Source organism: Maniola hyperantus, chromosome 7 (genome assembly GCF_902806685.2).
Source record: "Maniola hyperantus chromosome 7, iAphHyp1.2, whole genome shotgun sequence".
NCBI classification, from domain to species: domain Eukaryota; kingdom Metazoa; phylum Arthropoda; class Insecta; order Lepidoptera; family Nymphalidae; genus Maniola; species Maniola hyperantus.
Window position 1 is genome coordinate 8,089,580 of NC_048542.1, and position 26,613 is coordinate 8,116,192.

At 40.5% G+C, this 26,613-nt stretch overlaps 1 protein-coding gene and 1 long non-coding RNA gene across 6 annotated transcripts in view; one reads left to right on the forward strand and one right to left on the reverse strand.

Moving 5' to 3' along the window:
* LOC117983993 (inactive dipeptidyl peptidase 10) overlaps nt 1-26,613 on the reverse strand; it is a 279,553-nt gene that overhangs the window by 129,190 nt on the left and 123,750 nt on the right. The gene's annotated exons all lie outside the window — the stretch shown is intronic.
* On the forward strand, nt 22,294-24,240 carry LOC138402543 (uncharacterized). Its single transcript, XR_011236915.1, has 3 exons — nt 22,294-22,358; nt 22,651-22,768; nt 24,077-24,240. It is a non-coding gene; the product is annotated as an uncharacterized lncRNA (long non-coding RNA).

Consider the following 26,613-nt stretch of genomic DNA (forward strand, 5'->3'; position numbering starts at 1 on the left):
TCATCATTCATTGTCGTCGCCTTCATTTAATATCAACGATGGGCGTCTACTACTGAACTTAGGTATCTTGAAGAGATTTCAACACTCTACGGTCTTGTATTGCTTGTAATCAGTGACTTACTGCGACTCGTTTCATATCGTTTTTCCGCATAATGGCAGTAGGTATACTAACACTGCGCTTGGTACGGGGTCGTCAATCTACCTCTTAGGACGCCGCATCAATCAGTCCCGCTCATTAGATCGCCATCGAGCTTTATCACTACTATGTCAACACTTCTACAAATCTCCTCATTTCTGACAATATCAAGCTTAGCTCTCTCTATCACCTACTGAGTCAAGAAAAGGAAGTGTCAAGTTATCATGCAATTTCAATGTACCTATAGTTACTAATATTATAATCTATACTAATATTATAAAGAGGTAAAGTTTGTAAGTTTGTTTGTAGGAAGTAATCTCTGGGACTACTGAACTGATTTTGAAAATTCTGTCACTAATAGAAAGCTACACTATTCCTGAGTGACATAAGCTATTTTTCGTTTTCAAAAAAATTAGAGATTCCCACGAAAATTGTAATAAGCTACCCGTGCAAAACCAGGGCGGGTCGCTAGTCATGTAACAAATGTATAAGTCCCGCAAATTGCTAACGCGCGTGCCCGCCATTTTAGTGACGTCAGCACTAGACTGAAGTTTCGAGCTGATGGTATAAATTTTTATTTCGGCTGACGTCAAAATGACGTCATTTAGATGTTAATGAGACATGGTTCCAACGCAATAGCAATTTGCGGGACTTATAGTGCTATCAATAATAAAAATATGGAGTCTGTACCCACAGCAAAATACAAGAGAGTTATTAGACGTTATAACGTTTTTGCGATGTAATTACAAAGCGTCGCTCGTCGCGTTGGCCGAGAGCCAGTCTGGAGTAGGCAGGTACAGTCGTCGTCTTGTAATTAAGCATTTTATTTTTACAAAAACTTTTCATCCCGCGTATTTAGCCAAGAACATCCGTCGCAAGCTGTTCTTGCCCAGTGTACTTTAGTTCCACTTCGTTTTCTTAATAAAGTAAACTATCTGGTGGCGATGTTTATTGTTCTCATTCTTGTGGTTACCACACAATCCTTTGTGTCCACAAACTTCCTTCGCATTTTATAAACTTGTTTTCTCTGTTGTTATACAGACACATTCGGGGAACTACAACCGACTACGGGAATTCGCGCACCATTGGCATAAGAGGCGAAGCAGCTTGGAGCGTACAGGTGCCAGGCTGGCACCACGGAGGAGCAGTAGCGGGGATCTTAGCTGTGCTAGTGACGTTTAGCTCCCAAGGGGGGAGAGTGAGCATAAGGGACAAGGAAGAGACAAAATAATTTGTAGGCAGTCAAGAAGGCGCCCCGGGAAAACGCCAAGAGCAAGTACCGAACGGGCGCCCTCCTGCGATTTAGCCCATATAACCGTGAGGTTAGTGGGGCCATGAGACTGAGAGGTGGAGGGTTGTTGTTATAAAGTAACTAGCTGCCCCTGCGAACTTCGTACCGCCTAACAATCGATTCTTTTTCAGGATTTTTTTTAAATTTTTCTCTCCGTAAGAACCATCCCCGTACTTCAAGGAATATAAAAAAAAGAATTAGCGAAATCGGTTCAGCTATTCTCGAGATTTGCGATCAGCAACACATTTAGCGATTCATTTTTATATATAGAGATATTTCGTCTATTAATTCACTTGTACGTGCATCACGCAAAAACTTCTGAACAATTGAGGCATTTCAAAAACATAATCTCCTCTAATTCTTTCTTTGTATTTTCCCTGAGACCTCAAAACTCGAAATAATAATTTGTAAGATTATAGACTAGATATACTTACTGCTTTGGTCGGTTCACAAGAATCCGACATAAAGCTTGACCCAATTGCACGAGCAAAGTCAAGTGCAAAATGTGGTTCTTAGTTCTTTATTTCACTTTTCGCTCTCAACTTTGTTCGTGTGAAAAGACCAGATTGTATGTCGGTTTCCTGTGAACCAATTTTGATCTAATATATATTCTTATAGCATTCTTCGTGTCGTTACTTTCCAGAAATTACAAGTTAGTAGAGGGCTTCTTATCTGGGAGGCTTTCATCTTAAAGTCATGAAAATAAGTGTCGAAAGTTTAGATGGGTACTTACTGCAATAGGTATAAATAGAGTACCTATCTAAATAACTAAATGAATTAGATTTTCTGCACATCTAACTAAAATTCCTATGCATGTCTGCACATAGCAAACGCAATCAACTAGGCATTCGTTATGAACTAGACGCGACGCTGCTATTGCATATTATAATATTATGAGCATACATTACGCATTATTGAACCATAAATTCTTGTTAAACTCGTATTATGTCCAGATAGAACAATATTTTACCTACTCAGTTGGTATCTTCACGCGTTACATAGAGCTTTTACCAATCGAAGGAACGCTGATACGAAAGAATCTGTCGAAATGTTCAACTATTGATATATTGTATCACTTAAGTTAGAGATAAAACGTGTACCCTTATAAATAATGTATGAAACATTTATAAGCGACGAACTTTAGTGATAGTGCTTTTATCCCAACGTTTTTATCAATATAAAATTTTGGTGGTGTGTTTATCAGCACTATCAGTGTTAACTTTTTAATTGAAATCGCATTCACGGTCGTCGAATTTGAAATTCAGGTAAAATATTAAGTAAACCTTGCTTCTTTGTAATAAGTCTGGCCAACTCTTCCTTGCTTCGTACGGGTGGTTTAAGTGGAATTATAAAAAACAAAAGGTAGTATCGCTTGGAGAAGCATGCATTTAGTTGCCAACAACACAGGTAAATTAATTTGTTACATCGATAAAATGTTTTATTATATATACTTAAATTCAAAACATGAATTTACATATTCCGGCAGTGTTTGGTAGGTGTTTGTGGGCGCCTCGTACGTTCCTGAGTATATTGTTGCTAAAGCTATTTTCACGAGACAATTTAAGCGATTCCTTTGTCTCGAACATTTGATCCTCCAGCCACAATGTTGACTTTACGGTAGTATCACATTACCTAACACATTACACTTATTTTTTTTATTTTTTTTATTTTATTCGTTTATTTGCAATCAACAGCGATACATACAATATAATTTTACATAATAACAGACTGAAAATAAGGCCAAATAGGATTACAACTTTTTACAGATTACTTAAATAGTTATTAATTATAAATTTATAACAGTACGATTGATAATTTAAACAAGCTTTACAATAATATAATAATATGAAAATATAAAAGTCAATTAACTAGTAAAAATACCATGTTTTACCTATTTAAAGGTAAAACATGTTATTGCTAGTTTTAGCAGGTTATTTTAACCTGCTAGTTTGCTTTAATGAAAAATTTTCAGGAACGTATTGTTTTAAGATATCCAATATAAGGAACAGGATATATTCCTTATATCGTCTCTTAATAAAATTACTGTAGGTACGTATATAATAAAGTCATTCATATCTGCCTTTTTAAAAGGGCACATCTCAAAAATTGTCGGACTGATTACTTATATTCTTCAAGTTTATCGACCTCTCGTCTAAATTCCAAAGTAGCAAAGTACATGTCTGTATATTCGCTTATTACATCGAAAATTATACAATGTTTTGTTTTTAAGTAAATTGGAAGTAAGTGTGAATTGGAACTCTTCTAGTAGGGATATAAATTGATTGATTTATTTATTTTATAACTCCTAAGCTTCGAGTTGATTTCAATGCTGCTGTCACTTTGAGAGAACTGTATACATTGACTTATATTATATTACTTCGTAAGGACAGGGCCATTGAACAAGCAAAATGGCACCGACTCATTGGTCCTAAAATGTTTCTTTAGCACCAATGCAATCTCAGTGACGTCTGGATTTCAAACGGGTAGTTCATTAGTATCTAAGAGGTGGAGCTGATTTATTTGGTTCCAAAACCGTGAAAAATTTTGTTCGCTTGACCACATGTTGTCATTTATATCGATGACTGTATAGTATAATATTGCAAATCAATTGCTAGGAATTGCTGGGAAAAGATATGTATAATGCAATAAATGAATTTCGACTTCGACGTTGACTAGTATTAACACATTCACATGTAAGTACCTAGTTTATAGGCTAAGCCTATACCCGTGCGAAACCAGTGCGAGCGTACGAGATGATTTATGGTTGTATGTAGGTATGCACATTGCACATACCTACCCTACATGGTTGCAACTTGCATTACTAGCTGGAATGAGTTTGCCTTGTATATTGTATAATACGGCAACATTGTTGTTTTACTCTTCCCGTTGTTTCCCGCGTGAGTTTATGAAATAACAACTACAATGTTAGCTTATTATTAACCCCACGTCTCCAACTCTCGAGCTCTAAAAATATAAACACTATATTTATATTGTTAAAGCTTCCTCGTGGAACTTATTATAAAGTATAAAATCTCTGAGACCGATTTTTCCTTACCAAAACACTTTAAAAAATTCACAGCCTTTGCATTAGAGTTCCATTGAAAAGTCTTCTTAAGCCTTCTATGCTCCGTACCTTATACAAATAAAATCTTTCCTTTGAACGCAGAACGCACATAACACCTATAAATAGCAATGTCAAGCTTATTTATTAAGATTACTAGAATTTACACCTGCTTGCTATTTGCACTTTTAGAACAAAGGTTGGAAAATATATTCGTCAAGTCGTCAAGAAGTCAATAAGTCAATGTCAGTAAGTCTAGGAACAAAATTTTACGGTTCCAGAGATACCCCATTTCAAGACTGTTGTATTACGTGATTCTTTACAAATACAATGATTAATAATAATAATAAATAATTTATTTATTTAGGAAGAATATGTACATTTTACAACAAGTTTAGGTGTAATCATAAACTTTAAATCATAAGTTTTTCCGTACACCAATGCCGTCGACAGTAGATAGGAACACGTAACACATTAATTTATTGGTATAATACTTAAAAGCTAAATAACAATTACTTATATAAACTAACAACATCGAACTAAATATACTTAGTAGGTAAAACACACACATGATTATCTTCATCAAATATTTATTTATCATCTCCATTAAGTTGCTTCGATAACGCACAAAATTTAATTCTGCAGAAAAAAATCCTATTTATTCGTAAACAAATTTCAAACCGAAATTACATAACAGTAAATTGTACATTCAGGACTAATAAATCGCCCAATAAAAGCTGTAACAAATGTATTTTGAACGGTCAATACAATTATGGGGTGGGTCTGGTTTTCTGCTGATAAAAAGAGTTTAATCGCTCAAACTGCAAGGAAAGTAGGTATGGGTTGGAATCCTGATTGATACGAATTAAGTAAACGCTGACCGCAAGTTTGTATTAAGCGTAATTAATGTTCTATTTGTGACTGCGTACTGACAACTTTTAGAGATATGTCATTCATCGCCAATTCAACAATCCAAGCGCAATCAGTCTGCGACAGTACTTTTCGAACAACAGCATAAATAGAAAAAATAGGACAAAATATAAAACGCGAATGCTGCCAGTTAAACAATATTTTAAGTTAAGTTTAAATACAACATGCGCAGTTAAAGATTGGGTTTAAAAATGGCACTATTTCTTCGTGTGCTATACTGCTCGCACCACATCAGTATCTACAAGTTTTAATCCCATTCTTTAAGTACGCAGGTAATTAAAACTTAAGAGAAAAATCATTTTTATTTTTATTTAATTAAAAGTTGAGAGAAAAGCATTTTTATGAGTAACAAACTGCACAAGGATTTTTAGGGAAATTTAAAAATCTTGTAGGATTTTTTAGCACGCAAATTGTGTGCTCACTGCAGGAAAATATTTAGAGATGGGTTTTCTCACGATTTAGGACAAAGATAACAAAAACACTGTCAGTAGATCAGTCAGTCAGTAGCATAATACTACTCGATGGTCAGTAGATCAGTCATTTACAAAATCAGTCAACGTCTGGAAAAATGCTCCCAAACCTCGATATAAATGACAAGATATGGTCAAGCGAACAAAATTTTTCACAGTTTAGAAACCAAATAAATAAGCGCGACCTCTTAGTTACTAATGAACGACCCGTTTGAAATCCAGACGTCACTGAGGTTGCACGTGCATAAGCATCAATGAATCAGTGCCATTTTGTTTGTTCAATAACCCTGTCCATACGAAATAATATGTCAATGCTCCCAAATTATTTTTCTTGCAGAATTTGGTCAATTTTGAAAGTTTGACGTGATTTCTTCTTAATTATTACTAACATTGAGAGTTATTGTTTTTGACTGCAAGGTCATCTATTGTAAGAAGGGTTTTATTTCTATCTCCAGGAAGAGAATTACGAAACGTATAAAGGTTCATAATTTACGGGTCAGTTCGGCTATTGTTACATTTTATACATCTCGGAGGAGAAATCCGCCTACAAATTGTCCGTTTGAAATTCCCAACACGGGTTCACGTTTATCTTCTACTAAAGTGGTATAATATATCAAAGTAGTTGAAGGTTCCGATATCTTCTTTTGTACCTACTCGACATGTGTTTTACAATTGGAATGGGAAAATTGACCAAAAAGTTCAAAACTATCAGTAGTACCCTTTATAAATGCGAAAGTGTGTTTGTTTGTTGGTTTGTTATTTTTTTGACGTGATTGACGTGATTTTTTGCATGGGTATAGTCAAAGAACTGGAGAGTGACATAGGCTACTTTTTATCCCGGAAAATCAACGATTTCCCACGGGATTTCAGTAAAGTGTTACTCACGTGTGTAGTCGACGTTAGCCCGACTAGTTTCGAACCCATCCGGGGTCCTTTTTCAAGGGAGTCCGTCCGCGCACGCGCCGCGGTTTTGACCCCGGACCCCGGATGGGTTCGAAACTAGTCGGGCTAACGTCGACTACACACGTGAGTAAGCCGGGACAGATAGTATTTATAACTTTTCTTTTATTTTTTTATAAGTTCTTTTTATGTATAACAGGTTAAGGTAGTATCCTACTTATATATTTCATATAATCAGTACGATTGATAACGAACTGAAAAAAATATTTTTTTAGTTTTTTCAGAGTCAGTACCTATCTATTTACTTTAACCATTTACCAAAGTATACAAATGCAATCAAAATATCAATCAACCCCGTAGGAATTGTTTTTATTTTTCTATATCGTTGTTGTTGGATCTTGCGTAAAGGTTTCTAACTAGAACTATTAACGTACAACGTGGCGCGCAAGTCAGTATTGCAACACCGGGCATTAGCTAGTTTTTAATAAAATATATTTTTAAATCTGTATTAGGTATTGTTAAATCAAAAATTATTCTTAGTCTTTTAGTATTCTATTTTAATTATTAATAATTGTGGTATTCCGAGCTATTCGAAAGAAGACTAGGTAAAATACTCCAGTTTCCGCATTGCACCATAACTGAAACATAATATTTGAATGCTTCTTGTTATTATTGTATTCTTAGATTGTAGGCGGTAGTCGCCTATAAAAGCGAGGTGCGCCCAAGTACGAGGCTCATTTCGCTACTGATTTTTGTGCTGTATTCATCGTGGTCTGGTTTGAATTATGTTTTTCTTTATTACTGACTTTTACTTTTTGTGTCTTTCGTGTTAAATTTTGTTCCAATCATTAAAAGTTTGATAATTGTAAAAGTATTTGGTTTTGTGTTAATAAATTGTGTTTTTTTTAATTGAATTTTACTTCTGTACCTAAATTCAGAAGTGGGATTCCTATTCAATAGCCCACTATAGTTAAAATCTAGTCACTGACAATCAGTTTGCTTAAATTGGAACAAAATTCTAACCTTTAAATTTTTGTTGTTTTTCTTGTACAATGTCGGATCGCGGGTATCGTAACCGCGATCGTAGCCGTGATGTGCCGTGATCAAACTCGAAGTTTTCGAAGCAGACCACGTTGATGTGAAACAGCAGGGCCTAGATGTAGGTCGCGAGATCACGCACTTAGTCGTGTTTTTATCCAAACGTTGCACTCAATAATGAATCAATACTCCGCGATCGAGAAAAACGTGTTGAGACTTGTCGAAAATAGTTTAACCTCGGTAGTAACTAAACGCGAGTGTAATATTAATCGTCTCGGTAACACTGTGACCGTTCAAACAGAATCCAACACTCCCGTTTCCGCACCTTGTTCCGCACAAGATGAAGTTACTGCAATTAAATCTTTAGAGTCAAGTACCTAAACCTTTGGCTTTATGGCTAAGCACGTATTGGCCACGCGAACGTATCTAGTTCAAGTGTGTTTATCCAAATTGAATTTTTGTCTAAAAGTTTTCACGTCTACCCTACGTGTTTTTGTGAATTAATAATGCCGTCGTCTAAATCTACTAATCGATTTAAGTATAAAAGTAATTCACGTAAATTGAATAATGAACAAAGGCGTGCTAGTCGGTGTCGTACAATTAGTGGAACGTAGATGTCTTTATTTTTGGTCTCGATTTTTAATGATGTTGATGCATGGTGTAAAAAAGTTGATCATGTTCGTAACCTCAACCGATGGCATAGCCGGGAGGTAGTTTCGTAAAGTGGAACTTGTACAAAAGGTTTTTGTTATGATCAGTCTTAGATCAATTTTAAAACGGAATTTATTCCACTGTGCCCACGAGAGGTAGACATTGAGATTAAGAACATCTACGTCGGTCCATTAGTCACTTCATGAAGTATCTCACCAAGATACCCGCAATTTAAACTCGCAGTTTAAGACTAGAAAGCGTAGTCTTAGTCATAGTACTTTCCAATCACGCGGTTTTCTGAGTGAAAATTAGGATCACAGAGTGTACCTACTGTGCGAAAAGTTAAAAGTTATCGAAAACCAAAAACATCGGTTTTGATGCAGTTCAGTGTTCTTTTTGTAAAAAGAGTAACCGTAATGTAGGTAGATGAGTTTTTGCTAAACAATTATTTTTGCCACGAGATAACAAATTGAGTTTCCACAAGATTAGAAATCAGTCTTCATGTGGTGTTAGATCGTTGTATGAATAGGTGGATCTGTCGTAATAAGGACTGTACTAAACCAACTGGGAAATACTTATATTCGAACACGATTCGAACATAGTCGAACATAGTGCTCACATTTATCTTTCTTTTCTCGAATGTTCCGACGCAATGCTGCACGCTTGGCTGCGGGCTTTGGAATTCTGCATGAGAGCGAGGCTGGCTATGCTCTGGCCTGACGCTGCGCTGGCGTTGCTGCGCCGTGCCGCGCCGCCGCCGCGCCTTTCTGCGCTCTGCACGAGCGTGACGGTGCGCTGGCGTTGCTGCGCCGTGCCGCGCCGCTGCCGCGCCTTTCTGCGCTCTGCACGAGCGTGACGGTGCGCTGGCGTTGCTGCGCCGTGCCGCGCCGCCGCCGCGCCTTTCTGCGCTCTGCACGAGCGTGACGGTGCGCTGGCGTTGCTGCGCCGTGCCGCGCCGCCGCCGCGCCTTTCTGCGCTCTGCACGAGCGTGACGGTGCGCTGGCGTTGCTGCGCCGTGCCGCGCCGCCGCCGCGCCTTTCTGCGCTCTGCACGAGCGTGACGGTGCGCTGGCGTTGCTGCGCCGTGCCGCGCCGCCGCCGCGCCTTTCTGCGCTCTGCACGAGCGTGACGGTGCGCTGGCGTTGCTGCGCCGTGCCGCGCCGCTGCCGCGCCTTTCTGCGCTCTGCACGTGCGTGACGCTGCGCTGGCGTTGCTGCGCCGTGCCGCGCCGCCGCCGCGCCTTTCTGCGCTCTGCACGAGCGTGACGGTGCGCTGGCGTTGCTGCGCCGTGCCGCGCCGCCGCCGCGCCTTTCTGCGCTCTGCACGAGCGTGACGCTGCGCTGGCGTTGCTGCGACGTGCCGCGCCGCTGCCGCGCTTTTCTGCGCTCTTGGCGAACGAGACGGCGCGCTGGTGGTACTGCGCTGCGTGCGCCGCTGCGGGCTATGGTGCCTCTCGCGAGCATGGGGCTCACTGGTGTCGCGGCACCAAACCGCGCATGCTGCTCCAAGCTTCGGCGCCCTTCGTGAACGTTTCAGCTCACTGGTATTGTGGCACGATGCCATGCGCATCGTGGGGCAACACAAGCGCTGCCAAGCCCTTGTACGAGCTGATTGGTGAGAATGTTCTTTTTTAAAGTTAGTGTCCATGATTTCGATAGGTATGTGTTGTAGTAAATCACGTTACCTACGCATACCGTCTTGGACTTGTGTTTCGTATAATATGCGAGTCAGTGACGCACTGTAGTGCGTTCGTAAATAATGTAACGTGGGTAGATTCAACTCTTTTAGAAAATCTGATAATTCCCGTTACCGATTGTTTCCGATTTTGCCATTTTGATCAGATTCATTTGTTAGGGTCAGGCGAGGCCGAGTCTTTAAGACAAGGCCATAACGTAGGTAAAGTCCTTACCCCTTGAGTACATCAAACAAATCTGGCAATCTAAGATCTAGCTGGGTACTTTAGGCGCTACGTTGAGGAGTATGCTATCCAGACAGCCTGCCTTGCACGTCTGTCGGAAAAAGAGGTTCCTTTTCATTGAGGCCAGAGCAGGAAAAGGTATCTCAGGACATCACTCGGCGACTCACCACTGAGTCCAAGGTAGCAGTCTTGACAGATTTGCGAACAGAGGTGCACACTGACTTCAGCAGCATCGGCTATGGCCCGGCGCTGAGGTGGATCCACAACGACGGCAAGAAGCGTGTGGTCGCCTGTTTTAGCAAGGTTTACCCAGGGTGCAGTGAGTAGGTAGTACTCCTACGTGCTAGAAGCGTTGGCAGTCAACACTTCCGCCACCATTTGGTTTGTCTTCAGTTTAAGGGTGTGACCGTCTACAACGCTTTCACAGCCACCGAGCGCTGCTGCTACTGCGCGTTACCCGTAAGTGGATTTATGACTTCATCTTCGCCTTTGAGTACTAAAAGCGCACGATGATGTGTTGTGGCGACTATCTGCAACCCTTTAAGTCAACGGCATCGCCAAGCCGAGCAACTGGGTTTAGATGGTGCAGGTCGCAGATCAGGACACGCTCGTCGAGTATCTGTAAGTGGGACAGCTAGACTCTCATCGGTATGTGTACTAAAGTGTTACGCTCTATTACCGCTACTCAGCAGTAGGAGCGGAAGCGTGGTTTTCGTGATACCGTCTTAGTCTGCTGCAAGTCTTTGTCGAAAAGACTCTGGACCTGATCCTGAAGTACTTCTGGTTTCTTGGGCTACGTGAGTTCGTAGTCAAGCATGTGGTTCACTGCCTGGTTTGTATATCAAACAAGCAGGTCTCCAGAGTTCCTCACCAGCACACAACAATGTGGTTGCAGAAACTGCACGGCTTGATCGAGCGGCATGGCGTGAAATGTGACGCTCCAGGGCAAGTAAGCTGCTGAGGTAAAATCAGTCCCGGCAGGATGCCTATGCTAACCAGAATCGTCGTCCGCCTCGCGTGTTGAAGGCTGGAGGCATGGTGTTGGTGATCAAGTATTCCCAGTCAACGGGGAAGTTTGACTCTGGCATGTGAGGTCCATACAAGGTCCTGAATCGGCTGCTACGAGCTGGAGCTGCTGAGTGGGTCGTATGGCAAGACCGCTCAGGTGGCGGCGGAGGGCATGGTGCCCTGGCAAGGAGAGTGGTGCCCGGATGCGTGTGGTGCCTTCTTCGAATGTAAGTTCAGCTTGTTGACTACTTTGTGGTGGTGAAGATGAAAGTCGTGATTTTGTTAATCATAGCCCCAAAACTCTCACCCTCCTTACTAAAAAGGCCTTGCTTGCTCCCTTACGTACTTATCTACTGACGGACTGATCCACGACATCTATTTTTGTGCTATGACTAAACAAATCACGGTAATGCTTTACTCCTCAAGGGAAGTTCAACGGTGGCTGGTTGAGATGCACTTTCATAGACTGTTGCCCGAGCCCGGTGGTCTGATGATGGTCATCTCAAGTTCCTGCTCCATAGACCGTTGCCCGAGTCTGGTGGTCTGAGACCGTTGCCCGAGTCTGGTGGTCTGATGAAGTTCATCTCAAGTTCCTGCTCCATAGACCGTTGCCCGAGTCTGGTGGTCTGAGACCGTTGCCCGAGTCTGGTGGTCTGATGAAGGTCATCTCAAGTTCCTGCTCCATAGACCGTTGCCCGAGTCTGGCGGTCTGAGACCGTTCCCCGAGTCTGGCGGTCTGAGACCGTTCCCCGAGTCTGGCGGTCTGAAGATGACGAGAAGAAGCGCGCGCTAGGTTTGAGACGTCTCATAGGTTGATAGGTGTCACCTCCTCTGGGTGATAGGGACACCCCATAAAACAAAATGATTTATCTACATGTCCAGCTAATGCTAAGTCGCATTTCGAATTGCTTACCCATTGTGTTAACATTTGTAGCTATGGAGTTGTGCTATATCGAAACTAATTTCAGGTGATGACTATGAAGTAGTAGGCCCAGGTGCTGGTCCCCCCTTCCGCACCTGAGTTTGCCCCGGCACCTCCAGCGGTAGAGGCAGAGGCATCGCTCCATTCGGCGAGCTCCTCACCGGTCTCCCCTCGCGCACCGCACGCCGACAGCGTTGCGGCACCAGCTGCAAGTCTCCGCAGAGAAGATCTCACGACCTTTTCTGGCTATGACGGCGGACGAGGACGCCGCATAGTCAGGAGAGGCCGTCTTAGATTGTAGGCGGTAGTCGCCTATAAAAGCGAGGTGCGCCCAAGTACGAGGCTCATTTCGCTACTGATTTTTGTGCTGTATTCATCGTGGTCTGGTTTGAATTATGTTTTTCTTTATTACTGACTTTTACTTTTTGTGTCTTTCGTGTTAAATTTTGTTCCAATCATTAAAAGTTTGATAATTGTAAAAGTATTTGGTTTTGTGTTAATAAATTGTGTTTTTTTTAATTGAATTTTACTTCTGTACCTAAATGTATAATTTGGATGCAAATTATATTGTCTTTGTCGTGAACTGTTTGGATGTTGTGTTTTATAGCAGTAGGTATAAACTATGCTAACTATGTTATCAAAATAAGTAGTAAATGAACGGTAAACACAGTCTTACATTACTTAATTTGAGATAAAAAATCTTGCCGTTCTTTTAAATATAAAAAATGCTAGTTAGTCTGAGAGTTAGTTAGCGAGAGCAAAAGTTATTATAGCTAGTTAAAAGTGCATTTATAAAGCTCAAAATATCTGTCTGTAGAAAAGTTAATTCTGGTTCTTAATGGCAATTGGTAGAGCACTAATTACGAGCGAGTATTAAGTAATTTAACAGTGTTTTTGCTCCTTAAGAAAAGAAGTTTAGATAAACTATCTGGATAGCTATGTTATGTTTTTCTTGATGTAAAAATTGTGTAAAACTGCTTATTTTACCTTTAAACATTTCACTGTATGAAAAGTTTTGAAAACGGACGGTTTTGTGCCCATCTCTTTAACTGTATGCAAAAAATAGGTTTTAAAGCATCGCATTCATCAACACCCCATTAATCCAAAGCCAAGGCGGCTGTAAGCCCCAAGATAAGCCGAAAGCTGATATCAAAGGCCTGCCTTTATCTGTGGTCCGCATAATACCGCGGGCGATAAATCAACTAAATCCTGTTAAAGTCATATATCTGAAAGCCTTTGAAAGAAAAATTGAAATTCCCTAATTTTATACAGAAATGCTCGCGACATCTGCTCCATAAATCTAGAAAAAAGACATCTTCTCTCTGATGTATTTTAAACATCTCCACGTAAAAATATAAATATTGAAGTCCGTATTGCTTTGTAAAAGAGATTAGGGATACCAGGTATTATATCCTAAAGTTATCAGAACTTATACCTTTTCCAGATCACTGCGCTGGAGCAGTCGACAACTTGAGAAATCGAGTGCAGTCAGTGTATGTCTTGTAAGTCGACTGCTCAAAAGCTTAGAGTGGTTGCGTAGCGTCGTGAGGAAACCTGCATATCTGAGAGTTCTATAATGTTTTCTAAGGTATGTGAAGTCTTCCAATTGGCAATTGGCCAGCGTGGTGTACTAGGGCCAAACCCATTCTTCTTCTTTCTTCTTTGGGGCTATACAGGTCCTTATTATCCCTGAATCACTGCGACCGTCTCCGATCTATTGTGTTAGCCTCCACTTCACATTTCCTTGTCAAATCCAGTGGCCGCCAGATATAGCAGCACCTTCTTGACTGGAATTGAAGTAACATCCTCCGGATAAATGATGTGTCTCCCTAGGTGGACGCTACGTTTGTGCATCAGAGCAGGGCAGAAGCAGATAATGTGCATCGGAGTCTCGGGAGACTCGTGGCACAGCCTGCAGATGTCCGAGCCCTGGAGCTTAAGGTTATACATGTGCCTTTTCAGGCCACAGTGACCCGTTAAAGCTCGCACCAGGATGCACATGTTACTTCTGTTAAGCGACAGCACCTCAGATGCTACCTTCTTGCTGAAGGATTTAACCATCGCTTTCGAGTGGTTTAACCCTGGCAAGTTTCTCCAGCGGTTGAGTGTGTCATAGTAGCAATAGGTTAGGAGGGTGAGTTGAACCAGGCTTTTAGGTATACCGCAGACAGGCTCTGGGCCTATCTGACGTGCCTTTGCGCCTGATTTTGCCAGAATGTCCGCATTTTCGTTGCCTACTATTCCGGCGTGCCCTGGCACCCATCTTAGAACCACCCTGTTGTGTTGGGCCAGGGTGTTTAAGTTTACTCTGCAGTTTTCAACCAGTCTCGAGTTAACAACCTCTGAAGACAGAGCTGAAAGAGCTGCTTGGCTATCCGAATGAATGTAAATCGTTTTATTGACGTGGTTGTGTTGCAGGATGGTTTCCACACATATTATTATGGCGTATACCTCCGCCTGGAAAATAGATGTATAGGCCCCCAGGTTACGGTACAGTTTGATCCTGGGTTTCTCTCCATAGATTCCACATCCTACGTCTTTGCCTGACTTTGAGCCATCGGTGAACCATTTTAAACATCCCGATGGCCATGTGATTTTGTTGTTTGTCCAATCCTCCCTATCTGGGATTTCCACAGAAAAGGATCTCTGGAAGTTGTATTTTGGGATCATCGTGTCTGACGGCATTCCCAAAACTGGAATCTCGAGTACTGAGTTCTGCAAGTCCCTCAGTGTTTTAGATAGCCAATTCACCTTTCCTTGGCTAATCAGCCTATACATGCCCATTCTCGCCTCCTTCATCAAATACAGGAAGAGAGGAGGTAAGTTGAGAAGAGCTTCTAAGGCTGCCCCCGGAGAGGTGCTCATAGCTCCAGTGATAAGTAGGCAAGCAGTTCTTTGGATACTGCCAAGTTTATACTGGGTTGTAACCTGCGTCAATTTGCTACACCAAACCACGGAGGCGTACGATATCATCGGCCTCACAATGGCTGTATAGAGCCAGAAGGTCACTTTTGGTTTAAGTCCCCATCTTGCTCCCGCAAATCGACTACATATGCCTAAAGCCGATTTAGCCTTTTTGAGCACTCCATCGACATGCGAATTCCAGGTCAATTTCTGGTCTAAAGTGATGCCCAGATATTTGACCTCGCGTGAGAATGGTATGCTCCTATTGTTCAGCTTCGGCGACTCGAGTTTATCAAGGTTACGCCTTCTAGTGAATGGTACTATCACTGTCTTCTCCGCGTTGACAGCTAGTTGGTTTTCTCTGCACCATTTTTCGATGGTGTTAAGTGCTCCCTGCATGAGATACGAGATCGTGCTCTGGCAGTTCCCACGTACCATTACCACCAGGTCATCAGCATATCCCTGCGTGTCGATACGGAGTTCAGCCATCTCATACAGTAGTTTGTCTACAGCAAGAGTCCACAGCAGGGGCGATAAGACGCCTCCTTGCGGGCATCCTCTTGTTGTGAGCACTTCAATCGAGATGTTATTTAGCTCAAATTTGGCTATGCGATTCGAGAGCATTGCCTCCACCCATCTGGTGGTGGTCGTATCGGCCAGTTTATCGGCCAGCCCATCCACCAGTGTGCGGGTTGGAGTGTTGTCAAATGCCCCCTCGATGTCTAGAAACGCCGCGAGGGCGATTTCTTTGTCCTCCAGAGCCTTTTCAACCTTGTCGACAAGGTTCAGCAGGGCCGTTTCCGTAGATCGTCCCCTGCAGTAGGCATGCTGGGTGTAGTGTATAGGCTTCTCGATGAGAAGCGTATCCCTTATGTACCTGTCAAGCATCTTCTCCATCGTTTTCAGTAGGAACGAGGAGAGGCTGATGGGTCTGAAGGACTTTGGTAACCCATAGTCCTTCTTCCCTGCTTTAGGTATAAAAATGACCTTCACTGTGGTCCAAGCCTCTGGTATGTAACCCCAGGCATAACTCGCCCTAAAAATCTTTACCAGGATTGGGATCAATAGTTCCACGCCTCTCTGCAATAGCAGGGGCGTAATGCCATCGATCCCGCTCGATTTGTTAGCGCTGAAAGAATTGATGGCCCACCTCACGGCCCCGGGTCTAAAGACAATGGCAGCTCTCCTCCAGTCCTCTGAGCGGGGCCGGTGTGGAGCGCGCGCCAGAGTGCGACTAGCGTTCAAGGAGACCGCTCCCGGGAAGTGAGTTCTAGCCAGCAGTTCAAGGGTTTCCTTCTCATTTGAAGTGAATGAGCCGTCTGGTCCCTTTAAAAGTCCCAGTTGGCTCGGAGAGGCCTTGAAGAGCAATTTGTGGAGTCTCGCGCTTTGAGGCAGACAATCGATTTCCTCACAGAACCTCCTCCACGATGCTCTCTTGGCTCTCCTGATCTCTTTACTATATTCCGTCAGGGCTTTCCTATATATATCCCATTCATTGGTCCTTTTAGCCCTGTTGAATAGTTTCCGTGTTTTATCACGGAGTCTTTTTAACTTCGAATTCCACCACGGTGTTTTCCGCTTCGAGGTCCTGACCTTGAGGGGGCAGCTGTCCTCGAAGGCTTTGATCATACCCTCGGTGACAGCCTCCACCGCAAACTCAAGACACTCCAGCGTTTTGATACTCTTAGGGGTTAACCTCAGATTTTCCTCTAGGTTCTCAAGATATTTGGCCCAAGAGGTGCACTTTGGATCCCTAAAAGTTAGCGTTTCCATCTGAGACACAGTTGTCAAAGCGAAGCTTATGTGCCTGTGGTCTGACATGGAAACTTCTGTACTTACCTCCCAATTTGTTATGTATCTGGTTAAGTTAGTAGTAGCAAAGGTGATGTCTAGTACCTCCTGTCTGACTCTCGTAACAAAGGTAGGAGTACAGCCCCTGTTCAAGAGCTGGAAGCCATTTGCGAGAAGAAAATCGTAGAGGTACTCACCTCTGTCGTTGGTGTCGCTGCTTCCCCAGGCTTCGTGATGGGCGTTAGCATCGCATCCCACCAGTAGTTCCGCGTCGTGTTTCCGGGCGTAATCGACCACTGGAAACAGGTCAACTGCGGGATTATCAATCTCACCGGGTAGATAGGCCGAGCAGACAATGATTCTGCGCCCTTCCCACCCCCTGAGATTGACGTAGGCTGCCACTAGGTCATCAGTACAAAGTTCTGGAACAGGCAGGAAGTTCACGTTTTTGTTAAAAACAATGCAGGCTCTGGGTCTGGTGCCACTGGTACACGCTAACAACTTACCCCCAGCGTTTAACCCCAGAATGGTAGAGCTGGACACCCATGGTTCTTGAATGAGAGCGAGGTCGGCTTTTCCTTCCACAAGACAGCGCTCCATCACGGCAGCCGCAGCGGCCGCGTGGTGGAGGTTGGCCTGGAGGATCCTCGCGTGGGTGTCCGAGCACGCCATTATTTGGCTCTTTTATAGCCGGGAGGGTATCGAACACGTCCTCCCTCCGATCGAGGCGTCGAGCGTCCTCTTTCAGAGGGAGTCCCTCTGGGTGCCCCTCCCGGCGGCTTCTTTTTGCCCTTTTTTCCCTTTTTGGGGCCGCCAGCCGCGTCCGCCTGACCAGCAGTTCTGCCCCCTGTTCCCTGCGGCCCCGAGGAGGTACTTCCCGCGGTCACATTACGTCCCGGCGGAACCCTCCCCAGACCGCTAGGCCCAGGAGCGGCAGTCTCAGAGCTGGTGCTAGCAGTCGCAGCCGTACTCGGCCCCGCTTGCGGGGCTTGGTGCTCCCCCCTGAGGCGGAAGGTCAACTTTTTGCAGCCAAGATTGACCACAAAGTTGTTAGCACGAAGGATCTCAGCCGACTGCTCGTCGATGGCAAAGACGGCCACCGTACCCGTCTGAGACCTCGACTCGCTGACGATCCTCCAATGCTCCGCACTCAGATCCGGGTTCTGATACGAGATCATGAACATCGCATCCGAGGCGTTTTCCGCCTCAAGCGTGGGGATTAGGGCGGTGGCAATCCACGGCTTCGGCAGCTCACCCTCGTTTAACGTGGCCAAACCCATTCTCATTCTGAAAGAAGATCCGTGCTCAGTAATGGGCCGGCGATGGTGATAATGATTATTTATTTAACTATCGAACAGTTACTAGGCAAGAGATAACGCGGAGCAGTCGACTGCTTGAGAAATCGAGTACAGTCAGTGTATGTTGACTCCTCCAAGCCGCAAGTGGTATCATGTATGAAAATGAGAGAAATGTTATAGTTCGCTATGCAGTCACAACTTGAAGCGATCAGTCGTAACTCCAAGCTGCCCATGCACAGCCACTCTTAATATCCTAGTAGCCACGTTTCTAACATAAACATAATATCTAATTTTTTTCATGAATACTTTATATCTTTGTTGTACCTATTCTACTTCCTTTACAACCCCTCTCACTGCCAAGGGTCACTGGTAGAGATCTCTTATAGAGATACGTGCGTCCCTGTTCACTTTTTCTTTCCTTTTTTCTTTTTTGCTACAACTTTCTGGTAAAAATAAGAATAAAATAATATACTTACCTATAAATAAAAAACAAATGCTACAAAGTGCAATGGTTACAACTTAATAGTACAATAATAAAAAAAAGTAAAAAATAAATGCCACAAAGGGGACTGAATGTACCTTCGCAGTATACATAATGCATTAAGTATGTACCTCGTAAGAACCCGACCTAACCACATGGCACTGACCTAGGAAAGCTAAAAATAAGTAGGTAGGTACACATAAGGCGTTTAAAAACTGCAGTTACTATTCCCGTCACGAAATGGATTATACTCGCAGTATAAATGCAAACCTAATCTGGTTCTTACTCCTCACCAAGAAAACGAGTTATATCCTGCATCTTTGCGCATTGAATACTAATGAATAGGTAATTTAAGAGATATTATGGCTGTACAAAAGTGTTGTTATTTCTGGTTACTAGCTCTTCCCCTTTTTTCTTTGTGATATTTATATTTTTACGAACATGTACGTTTGATAACCTCTTTATAAAAGGTTATGTTTATACGCAGAACGCCAACAATGCAAAATGCCAAAATTGAAATGTTTGGAAATACCAAACCTAAAATTCGTAGTATTAAGTATTAAGACTTTTTAAATTTCTTTCACTAATTCTTTTCTATCGTAGCGATTTGGCGTTATGCGATTCGGCATTTCGCGTATTCTGCAAAGTTGGCATTCTACGGACCGGTGTACGCCATTTGGCATTTTGCGTTTTTCGCGTTGTACGTCTAAACGAGAGGTTCCAGGTTGCTTTTGTTTCTGAGATTATTGTTTTCTCATCAGCACAGTTCACGACAGTTAGGAACTTTTAACAAAACGTCGAGCTTTTGACGTTAGGTACTGGCCTGGTGTCACAATTTACCCTAAAATAACGCTATTTATCTATGATTTTACGTCACCATAGCGAAACCGAGAGATCCCTCACTCTAGTTCACTCTGCCATCAGTCAGGTCTGAAGATTATAAAGAGGATTTAATAAAAGTAGGTATGTTTTTTCAGGTTCATATAACAATTTTTAGGTTCATGCTTAAAATAAATACCTACTAACTTAACTTTTAAATGTTATATTTGAATGGAAAGCGTGTTTCACAAATTTAACCCGAGATGGGTAGGATAGGCGGAAAGGCAACAAAGGTTATGTACCTATTTATGAATCCTTAAAATGACTACATTAAAAATTTATTGAGATTACTGCTCATATTCTACAGGGAGTGTTTTTTGAGAGTTAAATTGAGAATTTATATACTTCATAAACTTCCTACATCAGTGGTACTGTGCGATTAGAGAATCACAATATTTAATGATTTTTTTATAGACTTTTTAACGTCATGAGGGTGATATGACTTAATTGTGTGTGATATCTGCTTGTGCTCAAGCAACCTTGATTTACGTCGGCCATTGGATGGGTGACCCACTTCTGAGGCCTTTTGACATTTACCTTTCCTCGGAAGTCGGAAGTTTAAGCCGTCGCCAGTAGGTACGTCTCATTAAATGATCGACACTTTTAAGTTGAATTCTGACTTAGTCGAGACATACACAAAATGATCTAGGAGCATGCCGCATCATAGAAGGAGTTACGACCTTTAGCAATGAGGAATACGAGGCAACATTAAACAGAAATGTTATGGTATGATGTCGAAATCCATTACGGTGATAATTATTTTGAGCATTAAGGATTTCTTAACGACTTTTTCAATTTAAAAGGATTTTCCCAATTCCCTCAATTCAATTATGATACGAATGATCTCTATGACGAAGTTACTCAATAAATTCACGTTTTGGTTTAAGTAGGTACCTACTTTGTTAACCAACTTAAAACCTGCATTTTAGTAATACAATACTTTTAACAAGTTCTTTACGCGATGTAAGTAAAAAAGGAAGTTATTATCTATGATTTTACTGTTAGTTAATAAAAATCCAAGGTTGTCACAATTTATTGAATATACCTACACACAATATTACAGATTCTGATTAAAAACTTCATACAAAAATTAGTTTTTCTCGAATTTAAAAATATTCCGGGAAACTTTCCAATTTTTCTTTTCCCAAAAACATTATTCACAAATATTTTAAAACAAAAAAATCGGCCATTCAGGCCATCAGCCTTTCTCAAATGATGCGCTTACCAATAGACAGCATTTAATTTTTTACCTCAATTCAATGAAACCCTGATTCAATACATAGGTACTCTAATAATCTTAAATCGGCTGTGCTATAACAATCGCTCGCTAATCAAATGAAAATTCCTAATATGAGTATGATAGGAGTAGGAAGGAAGGAGAGGAATAGGAGTGATTGGTTAATTAATTAGTGTAAAATAGTGCTGATAGGACAACTCGGTAAAACTAATTTCTGGTTTGATATAAAGTTTGTGCGGTTGATAAAGTAAACTTAGTTGTAATTTTAATAATATATCACTCAGTTCGTCAAAAATATATAAATAATATGCTTCTTTGCAGTAAAATGTTCATAAAATAATTTGACAACCTTGAATTTTTACTAGATTATGTAGATACCTATTAGACCAGATAAAATAGATGTTAACAAAATATTATTAAGTATGCGCATAAGTTTAGTAAGCAACGTACCAGCAGGGGATTCCTGCGATCCGATTACTATATCAATTATCCTCAAAGCTGTTTTCCTTGACGTATAAAACAAAGAAATCGCGGTGTTTGTCCATTTAGTTATATTAATTTCAATATTAATTCCATACTCGTGATTTTTTAGCATAAGTAAGGGATTTATTACAGTATAGAACTCGTGAAAATCTCTAGTGCTGTGTCAAATTACTACCATATTATAATTACATGTCTTAGCATCAGCAGAGTCATTTTGACGTCAAGTATGCGTACAGTACGCCGCCGAAAGTAATGTACATCGACCTTTAGAAGGCGATAGCAAATTTGTATAGTACTGTCTCTTTCGTTGAGACCGACAAAACGTCAAATAGGTATGAGTGACAGAGACAACGCTCTACAAAGCCGAAAAAGCTCTACGAAATGTCATTCTAAAGGCCGATGTAGGTACATTACTTTCGGCCGCGTACTGTAACTTTAAAGTTCTCTTCATATATTTTAACCTAAGTTCTACCAAAACAACACATCTAATACTAATATCCAAATACTCATTGCCTTGGCTTCCTACGGGAAAAAATATTGATAACCTGGTGTGTTATAAGGCTTTTGTATAAGGCTTTTTATGTCAACTAAACTACCCCCAGTGGCCAAGTTCGGCACATGTTTGCAGACCTCGATATTTTCAAAGACTTTGTGAATCGTTAAGTATTATCCTCAGGCAATGGAAATAAATATACCTAAACATGATTTATGACAACTTGAGCCTCAGCAAGCTGTTGTTATCCCAGGATCGCAAAAAATACAAAATTAAATGTTTCCATTAACAGACAAGTAGAGTCGCAGTAGCGAGTTAGTTGTACAAACAGCAACAAAAAAGAATAGTTACATACGACTAGTGAATATAAAAACCCAGCATCGGACGTCGACTTTGTCAATGATAGTTCGCTGTTTCTTGAATAAACTTGTCTTTATTTTAAAATAATCATCATGAAGTTGTTTTTCCGTGAGGATATATTTTTTTACTTTTGTTTTGATTTGATTCATGCAATTATTCTAACGGTTGCTGTCGACTGAGTTGCCGAGCGACTAGTCGACCGTGTATCTTAGAATCTGTGATTTATATGGAAGTCACATATTATGCCTATGCGCATGGAGTTGCGGCGACTGCGCACGCATAGACACGGCGACTTCCACATAAATAAAACGGTCGCCGTCGACTAAGTCGCCGGGCGACCAGTAGACCGTGCGTAATGGGTCTAAAAGCTTTGTATTAAATTTTTTATTTTTTGTTTTAGTAATATTCAGCCTGATAGCCGTCGCCTTTGGGGTAGCTCAAGTCCAGGGCTGCATTTGCACTGCCGACTACACGCCTGTTTGCTCCACCTCAGGAAAGACTTACAGTAACCGGTGCCAGTAAGTCTTCAAATTATATTTAGCTTTAAACTTTTTTCTAATAAGAAATTTTCTGTCAGTCATTGGTTAAAAGTTAACCAGCTGCCCGACCTTAATTATCTCCGTGTTCGAAATCTATCTAAATATATAAAAAGAAAAGGTGACTGACTGACGGACGTAGGCATCCGCTCAGAAAGGATTTTTGAAAATTCAACCCCTAAGGGGGTCAAATAGAGGTTCGAAATTTGTGTAGTCCACGCGGATGAAGTCGCGAGCTAATCTAGCTAAGCATTACTAGCTAAGCTAGTCATTACTAAGTATGTCTCACAGTACATTCATCAAATAGTGCAACCAATCAGGGTGGACCTAACGTCACCAGGTACAGCATTTATTTTACAAATTCAACAATTCACAATCAAAAGTGTTCAATGGTACCTATTTCGAATAAATCCTTTGCCTTTGTTTGACTTAGTAGGTCGATAACAGTAAGGTAAAGCTAAAGTGCGACAATCGCAAACAACTCTGATTGGCTGACACTACCTCACTATTTATTGTTATAAATTATTCTATTGATTGTTGCTGTAAGAATACCACATATTTAGCTAATCATAACAATCAAGATACTATAGTTCAACCGGCTGATTATTCAAAATTGACGTGACAGTTATAATACTGTACCTATATCGTAAATAACATTTCGATTTCTGAAACAAGTAGATAATATAATTTTTAGAGTTCCGTGCCTCGAAAGGAAAAACGGAACCCTTATAGGATCACTTTGTTGCCTGTCTGTCTGTCAAGAAACCTACTTACTTAGGGTACTTCCCGTTGACCTAGAATCATGGAATTTGGCAGGTAGGTAGGTAGGTCTTATAGCAGACATTAGGGGAAAAATCTGAAAACCGTGAATTTGTGGTAACATCACACAATAAAAATTAAATTGTGGTCATGAACTAAGAATTAGTATTTTCAATATTTGAAATTTATTTAATTTATAAATTTATTTAATTTATTTAAATTTAATATTTGAAAAATTATTTGATTACTATATCAAATGCGGTATTATATAAAAGGGCTTCATTTGTGCATTCTGAAACAGATTTTTATTTATTTTTATGCATCATAGTTTTTGAATTATCGTGCAAAATGTCGAAAAAATACGACTGCAGTACGAAACTCTCGTTGCGCGAGCCTGACTCGCACTTGGCCGGTTTTTTAAAGTAAAAGTAGTGATTACTGTGTAAGTGGTCTCGTGTTTGACTGACATCCACCTAATATTTTCTTTATGTTAAATCACAGTGTTAAATAAATGTTTTTTTTTACTTTCAGTTTAAACTGCGCTAAAGCACAGTTCAGCCACAATGGAGCATGTTAAATAATCTAGGATCTTAGGTACCTACTTCAACATTTCGAAAACTCTTTTTTATTAATTTTACTCACTAACCAAAAAGCGCTCTGTTTCACAATTGTTTTGTATTAAAGTTTATAATTTTATTTATTTTTTCAATTATATTTTATAAGGTCATTATAAGAATATAAATCCGATCCTAAGTATGATACAAGTTTGGTTTTACCCACAGATTTATACTTTGACGTAACATGTTCATACCTTTATTACCTGTCATCTACCAAAGCCCACACGATTCAAACAAACATCCGAACAAACGTTCTTCCCAGTGTTGGGGGCAATACGCAGATAAACTTTCAGCTTTTATAAAATAAAGAAGGTCTGGCACGCGCTGGCTCTTAGGTCAGTGCTACATTAGGTGTGACCCGATCGTAAACTACAAGAGCCTAGACATTTAGTAATCGGTATTGAGTAAGGGCATGATTATAATGTTAAACTTAATAGAAGATGTTATAATAAAAGATAAGATACCAGTTAGTAAGTAAATGTTTAATTCATAGAAAACGCCTTCAAGAAGCAAAAATTATCTTTATCTTTCTCATTATTTCTGATTACTTTATTATTCATTTTAGGAAAAATGTACCAATGATCTGATCGAAATTATATTTGGAAAATAAATATTTAGGTAGGTACTCTATTTGCGTAGTATCAGAAACGCGCTTAATAAACCTCAATAGCTCAACGGTTAAAAGGGTGGACTAAATACCGAAAGGTTGGCGGTTCAAACCCGTTGCACTATTGTCGTACCTACTCCTAGCACAAGCTTGACGCTTGTTTGGGAAAGGGGTAGATAAAAAAATATGTACCTATACAGCCCAGTTCAGCTGAGCTCAACACGCGAGAACCCAGAGTCGTGAAGTCAGGCTGCAGTGTACTTTATTGTTATAAGAGAACAATGCTTTAATGACTTTTCTTCATACTATTAAGATGCAGTTTTGAATAAAGTAAAATATTTCATTAAGTGACTATTTTTAAGTTCATAATCAGGATTTTAAGATAACAGCGTAGATAAATATTATTATCACACAAAGACATCGGAACAGCAAGAAATCCACACGATCCGATTACTTATCAATTTTATATTATAAGCTGTTTTCCTTTATACATAGAAACCGCTGTATATGTATGTTTAGTTAACACTTATTTTAATGCCAATTTCATACCAAAATTAAACCTGTTTAGCAGGTAAGAAACCTGTTACCACAACATATAAGCATATAATTTTTAATTAAAAAAAATAAGATTACATGTTATAATTTTTATGATAGTGTTTTTACCTACGATTCAAGGAAAAAAAAAGAAGGAAGTCTTCTTCCTTCGAAGCAGGTTCGAATCCTGCCGGTTCCGCAATTTTTGAGATGTTTTTAAAATTATTAAAAATTTAGATTTTTCAGGATACCTACCTCCTGAACATGAAAATTGAAAGGTCGAAAAAAAGTTGCTTTACCTCCTCTAGTGATCTGTGATATCTCGTTAATTAGGTATTTTAAAAGTAATTTTTTTAAGCTTCTTGAACAGTTTTTGAAAAAATACTTAATGATCGTCAAACGTACAAAATTGACATTGAATTATTATGTACCTACCTACTAAGAAAATTAAAGGTTTTCTGAATCAGATAAGGTGTAAAGTCGCAGTGCAGTGTATGTTGTACAAATGCGAATAGCAACAATAAATACCTAATACGGGTGCAAACCCCGCATCGGACATCGACTTTGTCAGTGATAATTCGCTATTTCTTGAATAAACTTGTCTTCACTTTAGAACGCGGCTATAGTCATGAAGCTGTTTTTCCGTGAGGGTTTCTTTATTTTTAATTAGATTTTATTCATGTAAATTATTCATGAATTTTAAGTCTAGTCTTTACATGAGATTTAAATCCTTATTGGACTCAAGACACATCGAAGCACAACCTACCTACAACCTTGTACTTAGTTTTATAAGCAGCGTAGCACCAACACGCCAAAGCGCACATTCAGCATTGCATTGGTAGTATGAGTTTTAAATATAAAATTATTATTTTTTATTCTAGTTATCTTCTTCACCCTGATAGCCTTCGCCTCTGGGATGCCCAAAGTATGGGAGGGTTGCATTTGCAATGACTACCTTGCGCCTGTTTGCTCTACATCAGGAAAGACCTACGGCAACATGTGCCAGTAAGTCATAAATATAATTTTTACTTGCTAAAAGATATTTTGCAAATCATTAAACGTTTTTTTTCAAAAACCTATCGCCGGCTCCCTACTGAATAAGAAGGGTTTGGCCATAGTCCATCAAGCTGGTCAAGTGTGGATTGGCAGAGTTCACACATTTTTGAGAACATTATGGAGAACTCTCGGGCATGCAGTTTTTCTCACGATGTTTTCTTTCACCATTAAAGCAAGTGATATTTATTTGCTCAAAACGCACTCTGAATAGTTAGAGGTGCGTACCTTGCTTTTTTTAGCTGTAGCTGTCATTT